Source organism: Pristiophorus japonicus, unplaced genomic scaffold (assembly GCF_044704955.1).
Source record: "Pristiophorus japonicus isolate sPriJap1 unplaced genomic scaffold, sPriJap1.hap1 HAP1_SCAFFOLD_420, whole genome shotgun sequence".
Lineage (NCBI taxonomy): Eukaryota > Metazoa > Chordata > Chondrichthyes > Pristiophoridae > Pristiophorus > Pristiophorus japonicus.
In genome coordinates this window covers 127,701-143,612 of record NW_027254091.1, presented here as the reverse complement: position 1 = coordinate 143,612, position 15,912 = coordinate 127,701, and positions in this window count along the sequence as shown.

Below are 15,912 nucleotides of genomic sequence, written 5' to 3'. Positions count from 1 at the left end.
ACATAGAAACATAGAAAATAGGTGCAGGAGTCAGCCATTCGGCCCTTCGCGTCTACACCGCCATTCAGTGAGTTCATGGCTGAACTTGCAACTTCAGTACTCCATTCCTGCCACCTTGCCATACCCCCCGATCCCTCCAGAGGTAAGGACTGCATCTAACTCCTTTTTGAATATATGTCGTGAATTGGCATCAACAACTTTCTGTGGCAGAGAATTCCACAGTTTCACCACTCTCTGGGTGAAGAAGTCTCTCCTTATCTCAGTCCTAAATGGCTTACCCCCCCCATCCTTAGACTGTAACCCCTGGTTCTGGACTTTCTCAACATTAATAATAAACATAAGAACATAAGAATTAGGAACAGGAGTAGGCCATCTAGCCCGTCGAGCCTGCTCCGCCATTCAACAAGATCATGGCTGATCTGGCCGTAGACTCAGCTCCACTTACCCGCCCGCTCCCCATAACCCTTAATTCCCTTATTGGTTAAAAATCTATCTATCTGTGATTTGAATATCTTCAATGAGATAGCCTCAACTGCTTCCTTGGGCAGAGAATTCCACAGATTCACAACCCTTTGGGAGAAGAAATTCCTTCTCAACTCAGTTTTAAATTGGCTCCCCTATATTTTGAGGCTGTGCCCCCTAGTTCTAGTCTCCCCAACCAGTGGAAACAACCTCTCTGCCTCTATCCTGTCTATCCCTTTCATTATTTTAAATGTTTCTATAAGATCACCCCTCATCCTTCTGAACTCCAACGAGTAAAGACCCAGTCTACTCAATCTATCATCATAAGGTAACCCCCTCATCTCCGGAATCAGCCTAGTGAATCGTCTCTGTACCCCCTCCAAAGCTAGTATATCCTTCCTTAAGTAAGGTGACCAAAACTGCATGCAGTACTCCAGGTACGACCTCATCAATACCCTGTACAGTTGCAGCAGGACCTCCTTTCTTTTGTACTCCATCCCTCTCACAATGAAGGCCAACATTCCATTCGCCTTCCTGATTACCTGCTGCACCTGCAAACTAACTTTTTGGGATTCATGCACAAGGACCTCCAGGTCCCTCTGCACTGCAGCATCTTGTAATTTTTCCCCATTCAAATAATATTCCCTTTTAGTGTTTTCTTTTCCCAAGGTGGATGACCTCACATTTTCCGACATTGTATTCCATCTGCAAAACCTTAGCCCATTCGCTTAACCTATCTAAATCTCTCTGCAGCCTCTCTGTTTCCTCTGCACAACCCGCTTTCCCACTAATCTTTGTGTCATCTGCAAATTTTGTTACATTACACTCTGTCCCCTCTTCCAGGTCATCTATGTATATTGTAAACAGTTGTGGTCTCAGCATCAATCCCTGCGGCACACCACTAACCACCGATTTCCAACCCGAAAAGGACCCATTTATCCCGACTCTCTGCTTTCTGTTAGCCAGCCAATTCTCGATCCATGCTAATACATTTCCTCTGACTCCGTGTACCTTTATCTTCTGCAGTAACCTTTTGTGTGGCACCTTATCGAATGCCTTTTGGAAATCTAAATACACCACATCCATCGGTACACCTCTATCCACCATGCTCGTTATATCCTCAAAGAATTTCAGTAAATTAATTACACATGATTTCCCTTTCATGAATCCATGTTGCGTCTGCTTGATTGCACTATTCCTATCTAGATGTCCCACTATTTCTTTCTCAATGATAGCTTCAAGTATTTTCCCCACTACAGATGTTAAACTAACCGGCCTATAGTTACCTGCCTTCTGTCTGCCCCCTTTTTTAAACAGAGGCGTTACATTAGCTGCTTTCCAATCCGATGGTACCTCCCCAGAGTTCAGAGAATTTTGGTAGATTATAACAAATGCATCTGCGACAACTTCCACCGTGCTGACGTACTCAGACATATGATGGACACCACCTCACTCCAAACCTGCCCCTACACCACTTCAAACAGCCCCCCAAAGTGCTGGGAGGCAGTGACAAAGTTAAAGTGACGAATTTCTCGCCTCGGCCCTCCAACTCCCGCGGGGCAGTGATAATTTGACTAATTCGAATTATCCGCCCAAAACGTACTGGTGGGCAATTTTCAGCCCTTTATTCAATGATTATTTCTAGTTCTATTAATTAGCTAAGTATTAAATTTAATACAGTACTTTATAGTTTCCCGTACCTAGTTTAAACCACCATTGGGGCTGGTTCTGGGGGAGGTGGGATCTGTACAGGCCGGATGGGTTGCACCTCAACAGAGCCAGGACCAATAATCTCATGAAGAGGTTTGCTCGTGCTGTTGTTGAGGGTTTAAACTAATTTAGCAGCGGGGCACCAGGATGTAGCATTCGAAAGGAGAAACAAAGGGCACAAAGGATTGGGAGAGACGGATAACACTAAAGCAAGAAGTAGTAAGGTTGGGTCAGACTAAGAGAGAACACAGGATGGTCTAGGATAGGTTTACAGTGTATGTATGTGAGCGCATGAAGCGCAGTAAACAAGGTTGGTGAGCTGCAGCGCAAATAGCCACATGGGAATCTGATGTCATGGCGATAACGGAGACCTGGCTCAAAAAAGGACAGGATTGGGTATTAAATTTTCCTGGATAAAGGGTGTTCAGGAAAGATAGTAGGTGGTGTGGCTATATAGTTAAGGAGAATGTTACAGGTCTGGAGAGAGAGGATGTCTTGGAGGGGTCAAGGCCAGAATCTATATGGTTTGAGTTAAGAAACAATAGAGGTGCCATTACACTACTAGGTATATTCTATAAGCCACCGACTAGTGGGAAAAATATGGGGGAGCAAATTTGTAGAGAAATTAGAGAGATGCAGGAATTATAGAGAAGTGATAATGGGGGACTACACTTTTCCTCATATAGACTGGGATAGTAACGGTGTAAAGGGTAGAGAGGGGGAAGAGTTTTTGAAGTGTGTTCAGGAGAACTTTCTTGATCAGTATGTTTCCAGCTCAGCGAGGGAGGAGGCATTGCTGGATCTGGTTCTGGGGAATGAGGTGGGTCAGGTGGAGCTAGTGTCAATAGGGGAACATTTAGGGAACAGTGATCATAGTATCATAACGTTTAAATTAGCTATGGAAAAGAACAGGGAGTAATCTAGAGTACAAATACTTAATTGGAGGAAGGGAAATTTCAGTGGGATGAGAACGGATCTGACCTGGGTAAATTGGAATCAAAGATTGGCAGGTAAAACTATAATGGAACAATGGGCTGCCTTTAAAGAGGAAATAGTTCGGGTACAGTCGAGGTACATTCCCACTAGGGGGAAGAGCAGGGCAACTAAAGTCAGAGCTCCCTGGATGATGAAAGAGATAGAGAGTAGGGATTAAGCAAAAAAAGAGCACGTATGATAGATATCAGGTTGAGAATACATCTGGGAATCAGCCTAAATATAGAAAGTTCAGAGGGGAAGTGAAAAAGAAAATAACAGGGACAAAGACCGGGTATTAGAATGGAATGGCAGCTACAAAGCTAGGTGGGAATGTAAGTTGTGAGGACGATGCAAAGAGGCTTCAGGGGAATATAGACAGGCTAAGTGAGTGGGCAAGCACATGGCAAATGGAATATAATATGGAGAAATGTGAAGTTATCCACTTTGGTTGAAAAATAGAAAAGCAGAGTATTTTTTAAATGATGAGAGATTGGTAAGTGTTGGTGTTCAGAGGGACCTGGGGGTTCTTGTACTGCAATTATATCATCATAGGCATTCCCTCGAAATCGAGGAAGACTTGCTTCCACTCTAAAAGTGAGTTCTCAGGTGACTGTACAGTCCAATACGGGAACTACAGTCGCTGTCGCAGGTGGGACAGACAGTCATTGAGGGAAAGTCTGGTTTTCCGCACGCTCATTCTGCTGTCTGCGCTTGGTTTCTGCATGCTCTTGGCGACAAGACTCGAGGTGCTCAGCGCCCTCCCGGCTGCTCTTCCTCCATTTAGGGCGGTCCTGGGCCAGGGATTCCCAGGTGTCAGTGGGGATGTTGCACTTTATCAAGGAGGCTTTGAGGTTGTCCTTGAAATGTTTCCTCTGCCCACCTGGGGCTCGTTTGCCGTGTAGGAGTTCCAAGTAGAGCGCTTGCTTTGAGAGTCTTGTGTCGGGCATGCAGATGATGTGGCTTGCCCAATGGAGCTGGTCAAGTGTAGTCAGTGCTTCGATGCTGGGGATGTTGGCCTGATCGAGAACACTGACGTTGGTGCGTCTATCCTCCCAGGGGATTGCAGGATCTTGCGGAGGTAGCGTTGGTGGTACTTCCCCAGCGCTTTGAGGTGTCTACTGTATATGGTCCACGTTTCTGAGCCATATAGGAGGGCGGATATCACTACTGCCCTGTAGACCATAAGCTTGGTGCCAGATTTGAGGTCCTGGTCTTCAAACACTCTTCCTCAGGCGACCGAAGGCTGCGCTGGCACACTGGAGGCGGTATTGAACCTCATCATCGATGTCTGCCCTTGCTGATAGTAGGCTTCCGAGGTATGGAAAATCCCAAGATATACAATTATATAGAGCCCTGGTGAGATCTCACCTGGAGTATTATGTACAGTTTTGGTCTCCTTACCTGAGGAAGGATATACTTACAACAAAGATTTACCTGACTGATTCCTGGGATGGGGGATTGTCCTATGCGGAGAGATTGCATAGACTAGGCCTATGTTCTCTAGAGTTTAGAAGAATGAGAAGTGATCTCATTGAAACATACAAAATTCTGACAGAGCTTGACAGGGTAGATGCAGGGAGGATGTTTCCTCTGGCTGGGGAGTCTAGAACCAGGGGTCACTGTCACAGAATAAGGGGTCAGCCATTTAGGACTGAGATGAGGAAAGATTTCTTCACTCAAAGGGTGGTGAATCTTTGGAATTCTCTACCCCAGACGGCTGTGGAGGTTCAGTCGTTGAATATGTTCAAGACAGAGATCAATAGAGTTTTGAATATTAAAGGATATGGGGAAAGTGCAAGCAAGTGGAGTTGAGGTAGAAGATCAGCCATGATCTTACTGAATGGCGGAGCAAGCTCGAGGGGCCAAATGGCCAACTCCTGCTCCTAATTCTTATGTTCTAACATAAACGGGAATCCAAAAGTCTTCCATAGGCATATCAATAGTAAATGGGTAGTAAGAGGAGTGGTGGGGCTGAATAGGAGCCAAAAAGGGTATGCAAGGGTGGATGGGATAAGAATTGATAAAGAGGAGGTACTAGAAAGGCTGGCTGTATTTAAAGTAGATCAGTCACCAGAACAGGATGGGATGCATCCTCGGACCCTGAGGGAGGTTAAGGAGGAAATTGCGGAGGTACTGGCCATAATCTTCCAATCCTCCTTAGATACGGGGCTGGTGCCAAAAAAGGGTGTTAAGATAAATGCAGCAACTACAGGTCACTCAGTTGAAACTCGGTAGAGGGGAGAGTTTTAGAAACAGTAATCAGGGACAAAATTAACTGTCACTTGGACAAGTGTTGATTAATTAAGGAAAGCCAGCACGGATTTGTTAAAGGCAAATCGTGTTTAATCAACTTGATGGAGTTTTTTGATGAGGTAACAGAGAGGGTTGATGAGGGCAATGCGGTTGATGTGGTGTACATGGATTTCCAAAAGGCGCTTGATAAAGTGCCACGTAATAGGCTTGCCAGCAAAGTTGAAGGCCATGGAATAAAAGGGACAGTGACAGCATGGATATGGAATTGGCTCAGTGACAGGAAACGGAGAGTAGTGGTGAACGTTGTTTTTCGGACTGGAGGAAGGTATACAGTGGTGTTCCCCAGGGGTCGGTACTGGGACCACTGCTTTTCCTGATAAATATTAATGACTTGGACTTGGGTGTACACGGCACAATTTCAAAATTTGCAGATGGCACAAAATTTGGAAATGTAGTGAACAGTGATAGACTTCAACAGGACATGGACAGGCTGGTGGAATTAGCATGGCAGATTAAATTTAACGTAGAAAAGTGTGAAGTGATACATTTTGGTAGAAAGAGGAGAGGAAATATAAACTGAAGGGTACAATCCTAAAGGAGGGGCATGAACACAGATATATAGAAACATAGATATTTACAGCGCAGAAGGAGGCCATTTCGGCCCATCGTATCTGCACCGGATGACAAAGAGCCACACGGCCCTCGGTCAGCAGGCCTGAAAGTTACACACCTTCCAACCTTACCTTACATACCTACGAACAATGAATAATGGCAGAAAACGTTATGTGCACATAGAAACATAGAAAATAGGTGCAGGAGTAGGCCATTCGGCCCTTCGAGCCTGCACCACCATTCAATAAGATCATGGCTGATCATTCACCTCAGTACCCCTTTCCTGCTTTCTCTCCATACCCCTTGATCCCTTTAGCCGCAAGGGCCATATCTAACTCCCTCTTGAATACATCTAATGAACTGGCATCAACAACTCTCTGTGGTAGAGAATTCCACAGGTTAAGAAGTGAAGAAGTTTCTCCTCATCTTGGTCCTAAATGGCTTCCCCCTTATCCTTAGACTGTGACCCCTGGTTCTGGACTCCCCCAACATCAGGAACATTCTTCCTGCATCTAACCTGTCCAGTCCCGTCAGAATTTTATATGTTTCTATGAGATCACCTCTCAGCCTTCTAAACTCCAGTGAATACAGGCCCAGTCGATCCAGTCTCTCCTCATATGTCAGTCCTGCCATCCCGGGAATCAGTCTGGTGAACCTTCGCTGCACTCCGTCAATAGCAAGAACGTCTTTCCTCAGATTAGGAGACCAAAACTGAACACAATATTCCAGGTGAAGCTGGGCAGACAGTGAAGAAGAAGGAAAAGAGTGCTAGTTTCCATTGTATAGAACGCCTGTATGACAAAACGACCCTACTGTGACTGAAAGTTTAATAGCGCGGTCAAAATGGAGGCTCTTCGATTAACAGCCAGGGAAAGAAGTTTTGGCTTTCTGCAGTGAGATTGTAAATCCCTTTGTGAAGGTTAAATTAGGGCCGATTTCAACATCAGTGGGATAATGGAAGTTTGGGGGGGCTGGGGGGTGGGGGAGGTGTTGGTGGGATGGTGGTGAATGAGTGGAGTGTACCTGCCTGTGGTTGCCTGAGGCCTGAGCCATTTTGAGGCCCCGGGGCTTAATTACATGCGATTTACTGGAGCCAAATACTGGCTTCCCGGGCGGGAGGGCGAGAAGCCGACCGACAGTCGGATCGGGGCGGGGCATGACAGAGCATTCAAGGGGGAGGTGACCTGAGATGAACCTGCAGGGGGCCAGAGTTTACTGAGGGCCCTGCTCCTCATGGCCCCTCCAAACAACCCTGAAACATGAACCCAATTTGAGCGACCTCTAATGGTCCCTTTAAGGACCGCTGGGTTAGGTTGCTCAATACCTGGTACATCATCATATTCATAGGCGGTCCCTCGAAACAAGGATGACTTGCTTCCATACCGAAAATGGATGAGTTCACAGGTGTTTCAATCATATTCCGGATCCCGAACTACATCCAGAAGGATGGAAGATGCCTGTCTGTGGATTTTTCTAACGTGTGGTGACCGTTGCACACCAGCCACCACACGGGCTTGACAGAGCTAGGTCTTAGTCCAGTGTCAAGTGTTAACCAAGACGACTGGAGACCAGCTCTGCTGCACGGACCCAGTGCGCACACATAACACAGTGTGGGCTGGCCCGTGCTGCCCCTGGGTCCTCGCCTCTTCCGGGCCCTGAACCTTTGCCTCTCCTGGGCCCCGGTCACATCCCTCTCCGAACTCTTGCCGCTCCTTCATCCCAACCTCGCCGCTCCTGCTGTACCTGCCGGCACTGCAGTCAGCCATCGCCCTCCAGCAGCAGCACGCGCTGCTCCCTGCAGTGGCCTCAACACCTGGTACACATGGGTAGACCCCACCCATTTGTACCTCAAAATTGGAGGTCCGTTTATCATGTTACAAATCACGTCTCACCTGAAACAGGTGAGTACTCCACTAGGCCATCTCAGGACCCAGGAGATTAAGGGAATCAAGGGATATGGGGATAGCACGGGAAGGTGGAGTTGAAGTAGAAGATCAGCCATGATCTCAGTGAATGGCGGAGCAGGCTCGGGGTGGGGGGTGGGGGCTGAATGGCCGACTCCTGCTCCTAACTCTTATATTCTTAGCCCAAGAAGGTGGTGGCCAGGCCACCAGTGTACATGGATAAGTAAGTGTCTCAACGCCAATCTTGGGCTGTGACTGCCCAGGTCAAGTTAAAATCGTCCCTCGTCCTTTTTGATCTTGTCCTCATCCATCCTCCATGCATGCACGATTTCTATTCGGAGTCACTGGACCGTGATCAGAAGCAGGAGCCCTGGTTGATACTTTTCCCCTCCCTTGTTCAGAGATGCTGAGGCCAAGTGTAACACCTAACTGAAATCAGGCAACTCAGTGCAGGCTGGGAGTTGAAACAAGGGCCTCACTGGCCTGTTTGGTGCAGTTGAATGTTGAGAGGTACAGTTGCCAACTGAATTACTGGAACTTCTGTATCTTGAGCACACTCGTGTTTGGCTTTCAGCGAAATGCCCCACGTGGAGGAATAGTCAGGCAATACCCAGTGCTGAGGGTCACCCTGAAAAAATGACAGTTTTGAGAGGCACTAAATGGGGTGAAGGACCTTCTTCACTGCCTGGAGCAGAAAGAAAGACTTGCATTTATATAGCACCTTTCACAGCCACCAGACATCTCAAAGCGCTTTACAGCCAATGATCTACTTTGTTTAGTGTAGTCACTGTTGTAATGTGGGAAATGCAGCCAGTCTGCACACAGCAAGCTCCCACAGACAACAATGCGACAACGACCAGACAACCTGCCCCCGACATGCTGACTGAGGGACAAACATTGGCCAGGACACCACTTCCCCGCTCTTCTTCGAAATAGTGTCATTGGATCCCTAACGTCCACCACCTGAAAGGGCAGACAGGACCTCTGTTTAACATCTCATCTGAAAGACGGCACCTCCGAAAGCGCAGCACTCCCCCCACACCGCACCGGAGTGTCAGCCCAGACCTATATCTGAAGACCCTGAAGTGGGACTGGAACTCACAACCCTCCGACACATAGAAACATAGAAACATAGAAAATAGGTGCAGGAGCAGGCCATTCAGCCCTTCTAGCCTGCACCGCCATTCAATGAGTTCATGGCTGAACATGAAACTTCAGTACCCACTTCCTGCTTTCTCGCCATACCCCTTGATCCCCCGAGTAGTAAGGACTTCATCTAACTCCCTTTTGAATATATTTAGTGAATTGGTCTCAACTACTTTCTGTGGTAGAGAATTCCACAGGTTCACCACTCTCTGGGTGAAGAAGTTTCTCCTCATCGCGGTCCTAAATGGCTTACCCCTTATCCTTAGACTGTGACCCCTGGTTCTGGACTTCCCCAACATTGGGAACATTCTTCCTGCATCCCGTCCAAACCCGTCAGAATTTTAAACGTTTCTATGAGGTCCCCTCTCACTCTTCTGAACTCCAGTGAATACAAGCCCAGTTGATCCAGTCTTTCTTGATAGGTCAGTCCCACCATCCCGGGAATCAGTCTGGTGAATCTTCGCTGCACTCCCTCAATAGCAAGAACGTCCTTCCTCAAGTTAGGAGACCAAAACTGTACACAATACTCCAGGTGTGGCCTCACCAAGGCCCTGTACAACTGTAGCAACACCTCCCTGCCCCTGTACTCAAATCCCCTTGCTATGAAGGCCAACATGCCATTTGCTTTCTTAACCGCCTGCTGTACCTGCATGCCAACCTTCAATGACTGATGTACCATGACACCCAGGTCTCGCTGCACCTTCCCCCTTCCTAATCTGTCACCATTCAGATAATAGTCTGTCTCTCTGTTTTTACCACCAAAGTGGATAACCTCACATTTATCCACATTATACTTCATCTGCCATGCATTTGCCCACTCACCTAACCTATCCAAGTCACTCTGCAGCCTCATAGCATCCTCCTGCCACCCAACTTAGTGTCATCCGCAAATTTGGAGATACTACATTTAATCCCCTCGTCTAAATCATTAATGTACAATGTAAACAGCTGGGGCCCCAGCACAGAACCTTGCGGTACCCCACTAGTCACTGCCTGCCATTCTGAAAAGTACCCATTTACTCCTACTCTTTGCTTCCTGTCTGACAACCAGTTCTCAATCCACGTCAGCACACTACCCCTAATCCCATGTGCTTTAACTTTGCACATTAATCTCCTGTGTGGGACCTTGTCGAAAGCCTTCTAAAAGTCCAAATATACCACATCAACTGGTTCTCCTTTGTCCACTTTACTGGAAACATCCTCAAAAAATTCCAGAAGATTTGTCAAGCATGATCTCCCTTTCACAAATCCATGCTGACTTGGACCTATCATGTCACCATTTTCCAAATGCGCTGCTATGACATCCTTAATAATTGATTCCATCATTTTACCCACTACTGAGGTCAGGCTGACCGGTCTATAATTCCCTGCTTTCTCTCTCCCTCCTTTTTAAAAAAGTGGGGTTACATTGGCTACCCTCCACTCGATAGGAACTGATCCAGAGTCAATGGAATGTTGGAAAATGACTGTCAATGCATCCGCTATTTCCAAGGCCACCTCCTTAAGTACTCTGGGATGCAGTCCATCAGGCCCTGGGGATTTATCGGCCTTCAATCCCATCAATTTCCCCAACACAATTTCCCGACTAATAAAGATTTCCCTCAGTTCCTCCTCCTTACTAGACGCTCTGACCCCTTTTATATCCGGAAGGTTGTTTGTGTCCTCCTGAGTGAATACTGAACCAAAGTACTTGTTCAATTGGTCTGCCATTTCTTTGTTCCCCGTTATGACTTCCCCTGATTCTGACTGCAGGGGACCTACGTTTGTCTTTACTAACCTTTTTCTCTTTACATACCTATAGAAACTTTTGCAATCCGACTTAATGTTCCCTGCAAGCTTCTTCTCGTACTCCATTTTCCCTGCCCTAATCAAACCCTTTGTCCTCCTCTGCTGAGTTCTAAATTTCTCCCAGTCTCCGGGTTCGCTGCTATTTCTGGCTAATTTGTATGCCACTTCCTTGGCTTTAATACTATCCCTGATTTCCCGAGATAGCCACGGTTGAGCCACCTTCCATTTTTTATTTTTACGCCAGACAGGAATGTACAATTGTTGTAATTCACCCATGCGGTCTCTAAATGTCTGCCATTGCCCATGCACAGTCAACCCCTTAAGTATCATTCGCCAATCTATCTTAGCCAATTCACGCCTCATTCCTTCAAAGTTACCCTTCTTTAAGTTCTGGACCATGGTCTCTGAATTAACTGTTTCATTCTCCATCCTAATGCAGAATTCCACCATATTATGGTCACTCTTCCCCAAGGGGCCTCGCACAATGAGATTGTTAATTAATCCTCTCTCATCAGAGGCGAGGGTGCTACCCACGGAGCTACAGCTGACACTCTGCACAGAGACTGTCTCACGGGTGCTATAGTTGGTGCTGTTCTGAAGCTCGGGCTGAGGCATATGGATGACACTTTGTATTTGCATATAATCGGGTGACACCGAACCTGGGATGTGTGTCATGCCCATGAGCCCACACCAACATCTCCCACCTCGATGAGCTCAAAATTCACAATAAAAGTTTTTTTCCCCTTTGTGTGTATTTCTTTTTATGCACAATCTCTCTTTGATGAGGTCATTATTATTACATTTTCCTTCTTTTTTTTCCTGTCCCATTTTCCCTTGCTCCCTGTGTGAAAGCCTACAACAACAGCTTGCATTTATACAGCACCTTTAACAACAACAACAACAACTTGCATTTAGATTGCGGCTTTAACATTGTAAATGTCCCAAAACACTTCACAGGAGTGTTAACAAACAAAATTTGACACCGAGCCACATGAGGAGATATAAGGGCAGATGAAGGAGCTAGGTTTTGAAGAGCCTCTTAAAGATGGAAAGAGAGAGGTAGAGAGGTGGGGAGGTTTAACCTCGTCTATGTTGGCAGGGCAGGTTGAGAAAGCAGTTAAGAAAGCAAACGAGATCCTGGGCTTCATGAATAGCGGTATGGGGGGGGGGGTCATTGCGCCGCACCCCGTTTGGGGACGGTAACAGCCGCAGGGCAGGATTTCCCGCGCCGCTCGCAATATTGGGGTTCCCGCCGTCGAGAGGAAGTGAAGCGCAAATTAACGGACTCCACTTGCTCTGTGGGGCGCGAGTGGGGCGGAAACAATCGGAGAGGGGCACAGCGTAATGCACTGGGACACGGAGCACTGCCGTGTAGAAAGGGCCCTTCCCTTCATTAAAGGGGGGAGCCAAGATGCTGCCTCTGTGGGTCCCTATTAGGACCACCGGGGAGCGAGTGCCCGGCGGTCAATCGGAGTGTGGGGCTGCCCGATCGTGGCACGGACCCCACAACCACGCTGCAATGGGCCGGATTTTTTTGGTTGAGAGCGTCACTTCCCTTTAACTAGCATTCTGCGAGGGCCCGACAGCCCAGTACCCTCCCCGCGAGGGGTCTATAGCCTGATACCCTCCCCGCGAGGGCCCACAGCCCGATACCCTCCCCGCGAGGGGCCCACAGCCTGATACCCTCCCCGCGAGGGGTCTACAGCCTGATACCCTCCCCGCGAGGGCCCACAGCCTGATACCCTCCCCGCGAGGGGTCTACAGCCTGATACCCTCCCCGCGAGGGCCCACAGCCCGATACCCTCCCCGCGAGGGGCCCACAGCCTGATACCCTCCCCGCGAGGGGCCCACAGCCTGATACCCTCCCCGCGAGGGCCCACAGCCCGATACCCTCCCCGCGAGGGGCCCACAGCCTGATACCCTCCCCGTGAGGGGTCTACAGCCCGGTACCCTCCCTGCGAGTGGTCTACAGCCTGATACCCTCCCTGCGAGTGGTCTACAGCCTGATACCCTCCCTGCGAGTGGTCTACAGCCTGATACCCTCCCCGCGAGGGGTCTACAGCCCAGTACCCTCCCCGCGAGGGGTCTACAGCTCAGTACCCTCCCCGCGAGGGGCCCACAGCCCGATACCCTCCCCGCGAGGGGTCTACAGCCCAGTACCCTCCCCGCGAGGGGTCTACAGCTCAGTATCCTCCCCGCGAGGGGTCTACAGCTCAGTACCCTCCCCGCGAGGGGTCTACAGCCCGATACCCTCCCCGCGAGGGGCCCACAGCCCGATACCCTCCCCGCGAGGGGTCTACAGCCTGATACCCTCCCCGCGAGGGGTCTACAGCCCGATACCCTCCCCGCGAGGGGCTACAGCTCGATACCCTCCCCGCGAGGGGCCCACAACCCGATACCCTCCCCGCGAGGGGTCTACAGCCTGATACCCTCCCCGCGAGGGGTCTACAGCTCGATACCCTCCCCGCGAGGGGCCCACAACCCGATACCCTCCCCGCGAGGGGTCTACAGTCTGATACCCTCCCCGCGAGGGGTCTACAGCCCGATACCCTCCCCGCGAGGGGTCTACAGCTCGATACCCTCCCCGCGAGGGGCCCACAACCCGATACCCTCCCCGCGAGGGGCCCACAGCCCGGTACCCTCCCCGTGAGGGGTCTACAGCCCGGTACCCTCCCCGCGAGGGGTCTACAGCCCGGTACCCTCCCCGCGAGGGGTCTACAGCCCCATACCCTCCCCGCGAGGGGCCCACAGCCTGATACCCTCCCCGCGAGGGGCCCACAGCCCGGTACCCTCCCCGCGAGGGGTCTACAGCCCGGTACCCTCCCCGCGAGGGGTCTACAGCCCGGTACCCTCCCCGCGAGGGGTCTACAGCTCAGTACCCTTCCCACGAGGGTCTACAGCTCGATACTCTCCCCGCGAGGGGTCTACAGCCCGATACCCTCCCCGCGAGGGGTGTACAGCCCAGTACCCTCCCCGCGAGGGGTCTACAGCCTGATACCCTCCCCACGAGGGGTCTACAGCCCGATACTCTCCCCGCGAGGGGTCTACAGCCCGATACTCTCCCCGCGACGGGTCTACAGCCCGGTACCCTCCCCACAATCGGTCGCTGTGCACGGTTATGATGGCGTTACCAGTTACTGCTGCCGCTAAACTCCAGTGGAGGCGACCCCAATTTCTCCCCCATAGAGTACAAAAGCGTGGAAATTATGATGAACCTGGTTCGGCCCCAGCTGGAGTATTGTGTCCAATTCTGGGCACCGCACAATGCGACAGCCTTAGAGAAGGTGCAGAAAAGATTTATGAGAACGGTTCCAGGGAAGAGGGACTTCAGTTACGTGGATAGACTGGAGAAGCTGGGGTTGTTCTCCTTAGAGCAGAGAAGGTTGAGAGGAGATTTGATCGAATTGTCCAAAATCACGAGGGATCTGGACAGAGTAGGTAGAGAGAAACTGTTCCCACTGACAGAAGGCTCGAGAACCAGAGGACACAGATTTAAGGTGATTGGCAGAAGGCGACATGAGGAAAAACTGTTTTTACACAGCAAGTGGTTAGGATCTGGAATGCACGACCTGAAAGGGTGGTGGAGGCAGACTCAATCTCGGCTTTCAAAAGGGAGTTACATAAGTACCTGAAATAATTATTTTGCAGGGCATGGGGAAAGGGCGGGGGAGTGGGACTAGCTGAAGTGCTCTTGCACGGGCTCAACGGGCCGAATGGCCTTCTTCCATGCTGTAACCATTCTATGATTCTATGCACTGCAGCAACTCGCCAAGGCTTCTTCGACAGAACCTCCCAAACTCGCGACCTCTACCACTTAGAAGGAAAAGGGCAGCAGGCACATGGGAACACCATCACCTCCAAGTCACACATCATCCTGACTTGGAAATATATCAACGTTCCTCGGACAGAGAGAGGACATGGTAGAGAGGGGGACAGGGCAGAGAGAGAGAGGAATAGCGGAGAGAAGGATAGTGGAGAGAGAGAAGGGATAGTGGAGAGAGAGAGAGGGATAGTGGAGAGAGGGATAGTGGAGAGGGGGATAACAACATAAGAACATAAGAAATAGGAGCAGGAGTAGGCCATACGGCCCCTCGAGCCTGCTCCGCCATTTAATAAGATCATGGCTGATCCGATCATGGACTCAGCTCCACTTCCCTGCCCACTCCCCATAACCCTTGATTCCCTTATAGTTTAAGAAACTGAATTAATTTAAGACAGAAATAGGCAATGTCCCAGCTTCCACAGCTCTCTGAGGCAGCGAATTCCACAGATTTACAACCCTCAGAGAATAAATTTCTCCTTATCTCAGTTTTAAATGGGTGGCCCCTTATTCTAAGATCATGCCCTCTAGTTCTAGTCTCCCCCACCAGTGGAAACATCCTCTCTGCATCCACATTGTCAAGCTCCCTCATAATCTTATACGTTTCGATAAGATCACCTCTCATTCTTCTGAATTCCAATGAGTAGAGGCCCAACCTACTCAACCTTTCCTCATAAGTCAGCCCCCTCATCTCCGGAACCAACCTAGTGAACCTTCTCTGAACTGCCTCCAAAGCAATTATATCCTTTCGTAAATATGGAAACCAAAACTGCACGCAGTATTCCAGGTGTGGCCTCACCAATACCCTGTATAAATGTAGCAAGACTTCCCTCATTTTATACTCCATCCCCTTTGCAATAAAGACCAAGATTCCATTGGCCTTCCTGATCACTTACTGTACCTGCATACTATCCTTTTGTGTTTCATGCACAAGTAACCCCAGGTCCCGCTGTACTGCAGCACTTTGCAAACTTTCTCCATTTAAATAATAACTTACTCTTTGATTTTTTTCTGCCAAAGTGCATGACCTCACACTTTCCAACATTATACTCCATCTGCCAAATTTTTGCCCACTCACCCAGCCTGTCTATCTCCTTTTGCAGATTTTTTGTGCCCTCCTCACATTGCTTTTCCTTCCATCTTTATATCATCAGCAAACTTGTCTACATTACACTCAGTCCCTTCTTCCAAGTCGTTAATATAGATAGTGGAGAGAGGGATAGTGGAGAGAAAGAGGGATAG